The sequence below is a fragment of the Choloepus didactylus genome, chromosome 22 (genome assembly GCF_015220235.1).
Source record: "Choloepus didactylus isolate mChoDid1 chromosome 22, mChoDid1.pri, whole genome shotgun sequence".
Lineage (NCBI taxonomy): Eukaryota > Metazoa > Chordata > Mammalia > Pilosa > Megalonychidae > Choloepus > Choloepus didactylus.
Genome location: NC_051328.1, coordinates 24,983,571 through 24,993,314, shown reverse-complemented (window position 1 = coordinate 24,993,314; position 9,744 = coordinate 24,983,571).

Below are 9,744 nucleotides of genomic sequence, written 5' to 3'. Positions count from 1 at the left end.
CGGGGGAGGAGGGGCTGTCAGCTCCAGGAAGGAGAAGGGAGAATTGCAGTGGCTGCTCTCATCGGAAACTCATTCTACTGATTCAAACTCCAACCATAGATAGACTGAGGCCAGACACCAGAGACTCTGAGAGCAGCCAGCCCAGCAGAGAGGAGACGGGCATAGAAGGAAAACAACACGAGAAGCTCCAAAGTAAAAGCAGAGGATTTTTGGAGTTCTGGTGAACACAGAAAGGGGAAGGGCGGAGATCAGGCCTTGAGGCGCATATGCAAATCCCGAAGCAAGGCTGATCTCTCTGCCCAGGGCACCTTTCCTTAATGGCCCTGGTTGCTTTGTCCATTAGCATTTCAATAACCCATTAGATCTCTGAGGAGGGCCGTTTTTTTTTTTTTTTTTTTTTTTAAATCCTTTTTGCTTTTTCTAAAACAATTACTCTAAGAAGCTCAATACAGAAAGCTTCAAAGAATTGAAATTTGGGCACGTCAAGTCAAGAGCAGAAATAAGAGAGCTCTGAGACAAAAGGCAATAATCCAGTGGCTGAGAAAATTCACTAAACAACACAACTTCCCAAGAAAAGGGGGGTGTCCGCTCACAGCCACCATCCTGGTGGACAGGAAACACTCCTGCCCATCGCCAGCCCCATAGCCCAGAGCTGCCCCAGACAACCCAGTGTGACGGAAGTGCTTCAAATAACAGGCACACACCACAAAACTGGGCGTGGACATTAGCCTTCCCTGCAACCTCAGCTGAATGTCCCAGAGCTGGGAAGGGGGAGCAGTGTGAATTAACAGAGCCCCATTCAGCCATCATTTGAGCAGACTGGGAGCCTCCCAACACAGCCCAGCAGCCCAGAACTGCCCTGGGGGGACGGCACTCACCTGTGACATAGCACAGTCATCCCTCAACAGAGGACCCGGGGTGCACAGCCTGGAAGAGGGGCCCACTTGCAAGTCTCAGGAGCCATACGCCAATACCAAAGACTTGTGGGTCAGTGGCAGAGACAAACTGTGGCAGGACTGAACTGAAGGATTAGACTATTGCAGTAGCTTTAAAACTCTAGGATCATCAGGGAGATTTGATTGTTAGGGCCACCCCCCCTCCCCGACTGCCCAGAAACACGCCCCACATACAGGGCAGGCAACACCAACTACACACGCAAGCTTGGGACACCAATTGGGCCCCACAAGACTCACTCCCCCACTCACCAAAAAGGCTAAGCAGGGGAGATCTGGCTTGTGGAGAACAGGTGGCTCGTGGACGCCACCTGCTGGTTAGTTAGAGAAAGTGTACTCCACGAAGCTGTAGATCTGATAAATTAGAGATAAGGACTTCAACTGGTCTACAAACCCTAAAAGAACCCTATCAAGGACAGCAATGCCACGAGGCCAAAAACAACAGAAAATTATAAAGCATATGAAAAAACCAGACGATATGGATAACCCAAGCCCAAGCACCCAAATCAAAAGACCAGAAGAGACACACCTAGAGCAGCTACTCAAAGAACTAAAGATGAACAATGAGACCCTAGTACGGGATATGAAGGAAATCAAGAAGACCCTAGAAGAGCATAAAGAAGACATTGCAAGACTAAATAAAAAAATGGATGATCTTATGGAAATTAAAGAAACTGTTGACCAAATTAAAAAGATTCTGGACACTCATAGTACAAGACTAGAGGAAGTTGAACAACGAATCAGTGACCTGGAAGATGACAGAATGGAAAATGAAAGCATAAAAGAAAGAATGGGGAAAAAAATTGAAAAACTCGAAATGGACCTCAGGGATATGATAGATAATATGAAGCGTCCGAATATAAGACTCATTGGTGTCCCAGAAGGGGAAGAAAAGGGTAAAGGTCTAGGAAGAGTATTCAAAGAAATTGTTGGGGAAAACTTCCCAAATCTTCTAAACAACATAAATACACAAATCATAAATGCTCAGCGAACTCCAAATAGAATAAATCCAAAAAAACCCACTCCGAGACATATACTGATCACACTGTCAAACATAGAAGAGAAGGAGCAAGTTCTGAAAGCAGCAAGAGAAAAGCAATTCACCACATACAAAGGAAACAGCATAAGACTAAGTAGTGACTACTCAGCAGCCACCATGGAGGCGAGAAGGCAATGGCACGATATATTTAAAATTCTGAGAGAGAGGAATTTCCAGCCAAGAATACTTTATCCAGCAAAGCTCTCCTTCAAATTTGAGGGAGAGCTTAAATTTTTCACAGACAAAGAAATGCTGAGAGAATTTGCTAACAAGAGACCTGCCCTACTGGAGATACTAAAGGGAGCCCTACAGACAGAGAAACAAAGACAGGACAGAGAGACTTGGAGAAAGGTTCAGTACTAAAGAGATTCGGTATGGGTACAATAAAGGATATTAATAGAGAGAGGGAAAAATATGGCAAACATAATCCAAAGGATAAGATGGCCGATTCAAGAAATGCCTTCACGGTTTTAACGTTGAATGTAAATGGATTAAACTCCCCAATTAAAAGATATAGATTCGCAGAATGGATCAAAAAAAATGAACCATCAATATGTTGCATACAAGAGACTCATCTTAGACACAGGGACACAAAGAAATTGAAAGTGAAAGGATGGAAAAAAATATTTCATGCAAGCTACAGCCAAAAGAAAGCAGGTGTAGCAATATTAATCTCAGATAAAACAGACTTCAAATGCAGGGATGTTTTGAGAGACAAAGAAGGCCACTACATACTAATAAAAGGGGCAATTCAGCAAGAAGAAATAACAATCGTAAATGTCTATGCACCCAATCAAGGTGCCACAAAATACATGAGAGAAACATTGGCAAAACTAAAGGAAGCAATTGATGTTTCCACAATAATTGTGGGAGACTTCAACACATCACTCTCTCCTATAGATAGATCAACCAGACAGAAGACCAATAAGGAAATTGAAAACCTAAACAATCTGATAAATGAATTAGATTTAACAGACATCTACAGGACATTACATCCCAAATCACCAGGATACACATACTTTTCTAGTGCTCACGGAACTTTCTCCAGAATAGATCATATGCTGGGACATAAAACAAGCCTCAATAAATTTAAAAAGATTGAAATCATTCAAAGCACATTCTCTGACCACAATGGAATACAATTAGAAGTCAATAACCATCAGAGACTTAGAAAATTCACAAATACCTGGAGGTTAAACAACACACTCCTAAACAATCAGTGGGTTAAAGAAGAAATAGCAAGAGAAATTGCTAAATATATAGAGACGAATGAAAATGAGAACACAACATACCAAAACCTATGGGATGCAGCAAAAGCAGTGCTAAGGGGGAAATTTATAGCACTAAACGCATATATTAAAAAGGAAGAAAGAGCCAAAATCAAAGAACTAATGGATCAACTGAAGAAGCTAGAAAATGAACAGCAAACCAATCCTAAACCAAGTAGAAGAAAAGAAATAACAAGGATTAAAGCAGAAATAAATGACATAGAGAACAAAAAAACAATAGAAAGGATAAATATCACCAAAAGTTGGTTCTTTGAGAAGATCAACAAGATTGACAAGCCCCTAGCTAGACTGACAAAATCAAAAAGAGAGAAGACCCATATAAACAAATAATGAATGAAAAAGGTGACATAACTGCAGATCCTGAAGAAATCAAAAAAATTATAAGAGGATATTATGAACAACTGTATGGCAACAAACTGGATAATGTAGAAGAAATGGACAATTTCCTGGAAACATATGAACAACCTAGACTGACCAGAGAAGAAATAGAAGACCTCAACCAACCCATCACAAGCAAAGAGATCCAATCAGTCATCAAAAATCTTCCCACAAATAAATGCCCAGGGCCAGATGGCTTCACAGGGGAATTCTACCAAACTTTCCAGAAAGAACTGACACCAATCTTACTCAAACTCTTTCAAAACATTGAAAAAAATGGAACACTACCTAACTCATTTTATGAAGCTAACATCAATCTAATACCAAAACCAGGCAAAGATGCTACAAAAAAGGAAAACTACCGGCCAATCTCCCTAATGAATATAGATGCAAAAATCCTCAACAAAATACTTGCAAATCGAATCCAAAGACACATTAAAAAAATCATACACCATGACCAAGTGGGGTTTATTCCAGGCATGCAAGGATGGTTCAACATCAGAAAAACAATCAATGTATTACAACACATTAAAAACTCGAAAGGGAAAAATCAATTGATCATCTCAATAGATGCTGAAAAAGCATTTGACAAAATCCAACATCCCTTTTTGATAAAAACACTTCAAAAGGTAGGAATTGAAGGAAACTTCCTCAACATGATAAAGAGCATATATGAAAAACCCACAGCCAGCATAGTACTCAATGGTGAGAGACTGAAAGCCTTCCCTCTAAGATCAGGAACAAGACAAGGATGCCCGCTGTCACCACTGTTATTCAACATTGTGCTGGAAGTGCTAGCCAGGGCAATCCGGCAAGACAAAGAAATAAAAGGCATCCAAATTGGAAAAGAAGAAGTAAAACTGTCATTGTTTGCAGATGATATGATCTTATATCTAGAAAACCCTGAGAAATCAACGATACACCTACTAGAGCTAATAAACAAATTTAGCAAAGTAGCGGGATACAAGATTAATGCACATAAGTCAGTAATGTTTCTATATGCTAGAAATGAACAAACTGAAGAGACACTCAAGAAAAAGATACCATTTTCAATAGCAACTAAAAAAATCAAGTACCTAGGAATCAACTTAACCAAAGATGTAAAAGACCTATACAAAGAAAACTACATAACTCTACTAAAAGAAATAGAAGGGGACCTTAAAAGATGGAAAAATATTCCATGTTCATGGATAGGAAGGCTAAATGTCATTAAGATGTCAATTCTACCCAAACTCATCTACAGATTCAATGCAATCCCAATCAAAATTCCAACAACCTACTTTGCAGACTTGGAAAAGCTAGTTATCAAATTTATTTGGAAAGGGAAGATGCCTCGAATTGCTAAAGACACTCTAAAAAAGAAAAACGAAGTGGGAGGACTTACACTCCCTGACTTTGAAGCTTATTATAAAGCCACAGTTGCCAAGACAGCATGGTACTGGCACAAAGATAGACATATAGATCAATGGAATCGAATTGAGAATTCAGAGATAGACCCTCAGATCTATGGCCGACTGATCTTTGATAAGGCCCCCAAAGTCACCGAACTGAGCCATAATGGTCTTTTCAACAAATGGGGCTGGGAGAGTTGGATATCCATATCCAAAAGAATGAAAGAGGACCCCTACCTCACCCCCTACACAAAAATTAACTCAAAATGGACCAAAGATCTCAATATAAAAGAAAGTACCATAAAACTCCTAGAAGATAATGTAGGAAAACATCTTCAAGACCTTGTATTAGGAGGCCACTTCCTAGACTTTACACCCAAAGCACAAGCAACAAAAGAGAAAATAGATAAATGGGAACTCCTCAAGCTTAGAAGTTTCTGCACCTCAAAGGAATTTCTCAAAAAGGTAAAGAGGCAGCCAACTCAATGGGAAAAAATTTTTGGAAACCATGTATCTGACAAAAGACTGATATCTTGCATATACAAAGAAATCCTACAACTCAATGACAATAGTACAGACAGCCCAATTATAAAATGGGCAAAAGATATGAAAAGACAGTTCTCTGAAGAGGAAATACAAATGACCAAGAAACACATGAAAAAATGTTCAGCTTCACTAGCTATTAGAGAGATGCAAATTAAGACCACAATGAGATACCATCTAACACCGGTTAGAATGGCTGCCATTAAACAAACAGGAAACTACAAATGCTGGAGGGGATGTGGAGAAATTGGAACTCTTATTCATTGTTGGTGGGACTGTATAATGGTTCAGCCACTCTGGAAGTCAGTCTGGCAGTTCCTTAGAAAACTAGATATAGAGCTACCATTCGATCCAGCGATTGCACTCCTCGGTATATACCGGGAAGATCGGAAAGCAGTGACACGAACAGATATCTGCACGCCAATGTTCATAGCAGCATTATTCACAATTGCCAAGAGATGGAAACAACCCAAATGTCCCTCAACAGATGAGTGGATAAATAAAATGTGGTATATACACACGATGGAATACTACGCGGCAGTAAGAAGGAACGATCTGGTGAAACATATGACAACATGGATGAACCTTGAAGACATAATGCTGAGCGAAATAAGCCAGGCACAAAAAGAGAAATATTATATGCTACCACTAATGTGAACTTTGAAAAATGTAAAACAAATGGTTTATAATGTAGAATGTAGGGGAACTAGCAGTAGAGAGCAATTAAGGAAGGGGGAACAATAATCCAGGAAGAACAGATAAGCTATTTAACGTTCTGGGGATGCCCAGAAATAACTATGGTCTGTTAATTTCTGATGGTTGTAGTAGGAACAAGTTCACTGAAATGTTGCTATATTATGTAACTTTCTTGGGGTAAAGTAGGAACATGTTGGAAGTTAAGCAGTTATCTTAGGTTAGTTGTCTTTTTCTTACTCCCTTGCTATGGTCTCTTTGAAATGCTCTTTTATTGTATGTTTGTTTTCTTTTTAACTTTTTTTTTCATACAGGTGATTTGAAAAAAGAAGGGAAAGTTAAAAAAAAAAAAAAAAAAAAAGATGTAGTGCCCCCTTGAGGAGCCTGTGGAGAATGCAGGGGTATTCGCCTACCCCACCTCCATGGTTGCTAACATGACCACAGACATAGGGGACTGGTGGTTTGATGGGTTGAGCCCTCTACCATAAGTTTTACCCTTGGGAAGACGGTTGCTGCAAAGGAGAGGCTAGGCCTCCCTGTATTTGTGCCTAAGAGTCTCCTCCTGAATGCCTCTTTGTTGCTCAGATGTGGCCCTCTCTCTCTGGCTAAGCCAACTTGAAAGGTGAAATCACTGCCCTCCCCCCTACGTGGGATCAGACACCCAGGGAAGTGAATCTCCCTGGCAACGTGGAATATGACTCCCAGGGAGGAATGTAGACCTGGCACCGTGGGACGGAGAACATCTTCTTGACCAAAAGGGGGATGTGAAAGGAAATGAAATAAGCTTCAGTGGCAGAGAGATTCCAAAAGGAGCCGAGAGGTCACTCTGGTGGGCACTCTTAGGCACACTTTAGACAACCCTTTTTAGGTTCTAAAGAATTGGGGTAGCTGGTGGTGGATACCTGAAACTATCAAACTACAACCCAGAACCCATGAATCTCGAAGACAGTTGTATAAAAATGTAGCTTATGAGGGGTGACAATGGGATTGGGAAAGCCATAAGGACCAAACACCACTTTGTCTAGTTTATGGATGGATGTGTAGAAAAGTAGGGGAGGGAAACAGACAGACAAAGGTACCCAGTGTTCTTTTTTACTTCAATTGCTCTTTTTCACTCTAATTATTATTCTTGTTATTTTTGTGTGTGTGCTAATGAAGGTGTCAGGGATTGATTTAGGTGATGAATGTACAACTATGTAATGGTACTGTAAACAATCGAAAGTACAATTTGTTTTGTATGACTGCGTGGTATGTGAATATATCTCAATAAAATGATGATTTAAAAAAAAAAAAAAAAAAAATGGACAGGCTGCGGTCATGAGGAGAGCTCTCAGCCAAGCCCAGAAGACCTGGGTTCCAGTGTGAACCTCAGATTCCTCTTCTGTAAAGTGGCCAGTTGGAGTAGGTTATCTCTAAAAGTCCCTAGAGCAATTTTTCATAAGGACACATTCATTTAATACTGCAGTGAATTTAAGTACATCAGACCCCAAAGTTAATGGGGATGTTATTATGGATGGAACAGTTTCCCCTGAATAGTGCACAGGGATCCTAACAGAACAAATAAAGGCACTTCATCGCTTGGCATACAGTAGTCACTTGACTCCTTTCCTGAGCAGTCAGAAGCTCTTAGAGTCCTCTAATGCACCATATGGATTATACAAGGAAAAAACAGCACCAAAAACTAATTCGACTGAGTCTCAGAAACCACTTCATGGGTTCTAATGCCTCAAAGTTACCAGAACAATCCATCTTCATTCCACAGATCTCCTACAGAGCTTGTTGAAATTTGGGAGTTGAGAGCATGACGTGTAAGTGACTTATTCTACATAAATATAAGCATAACCATATCAGGGGTCACTGAGGTTTATGAGATACAAAGGGATAGGAAAGACTACAAGGAACAGTTCTACTTATGTGTTTCAGCAGTCAAAAGTCCAATAGTTGCATCTAACTGAATAAAAGAAAATTGAATTCCATGGTTCAAAGCTTGAGTTATATTCAAAACCACATCAGCATTGAAGACACTTGAGATTCAGTTATGTTCTGAACCTCCCTTCCCAGAAAGAGAACATAGGACATTGATTTCTCCTGGAAATGAGCTGGAGCAAGGCAGCTATCAGGAGAAGAGTGAGGATGCAATGGGTTCTGAGGGTATAAGCAGGGGAAAATAGAGTGTTATCCTAAAGGTTTCCTATTTGAAAACTAAGATCTGGAATATCCCTGAACATACATTAGTTATCCTTAATCAGAAAAGGGAAACTGTATCAGAAGCGGAACAGCCTAGAGCCAACAAATTAGTGGTAAATGCTCTTTGATTTCTGCTCAGACCACCTATTGCTAAATGGACAAAACAGAAGTGGCTTTTATTGAGGGTCTACCATGTTACTTCTGCAACATGCTAGATGCAGAGTAAACATTTCAAGCAGGAATTCAGATCCCCAGTATATTACTCCAATATTGGAGGACCCTCCAGCTATGAGAACCTAACCATATACAATTATTTTCACTTCAAATAAATTGTTTAACTCAGGTCCTCATAAAAGAATGAAATATCCCTTCACTGGGAAGTTATGAACAGACCTTTTCTTCCACCATTTTCCTACAAAAATGTAAAACAGAAAGATGAGAATGAATTAGGGTCATTTGATAGACTTCAGACTACAACATGCTAAAAAAACTACATTTTTAGTCATGGACCGTCATTGGACACAGTAAGGTTATGGGCATATTGTGAATGCAGAGAAACATTTGATTTATGGAATGCACAAAAGATTTTTGCAACTTCCCTATTTATACATAATATAGGCAAGAAATGATTTGCATGTCCCTATGTCATCCAACTCCTGGGATTATCAATTTTTGCCTAGGAGCAACAGAGTTCAGATCTTTCAAAAAGTAATGGCTATTCTGATTGGAGGAGTAGGTAAAAAGTGACTCAAAAAGTGGAAGTAGGGAAAGAAAATAAGTGAAAAGAATAGAAGAGGAAACTATGGAAATTATGTTTCTAGGACCTAAACCAAGAAGAGAAATCTAATCACTTCTTTTTTGGAGCCAGTCTGCTTCCCGACACTAGATGGCACCATTGACTAATCTCTCTTGGTAGGAGAACACCAGGATTGCCAGTTCAGCAGAAGATTGGGAACCTACTCCCAAGTCACTTCCTGCCGCATCTGCTTTTGATGCAACCGTCTATGCAAGATTTTGAAGGAATTTGAGGGTGTGTGGGTGCAAAAATATTGGATAAGCTGCCACACCTCCATCCTTGCTCTACTTTTCAGGAGGTAGATGTGCAAGGTTTTATCTGCCCTTCAGATAGCTCATGCTTCAATTTGCTTCATTGCTGATATCACTCCTGATCTCCTTAAAGACTCTAGTCAGTGGTGTGTTGGTAAATGTGTAACAAGCAGCTTTTCAAAAAGGGGGGATTGGGTGGTGCTGCTGACTTCCCCCTTTACCAA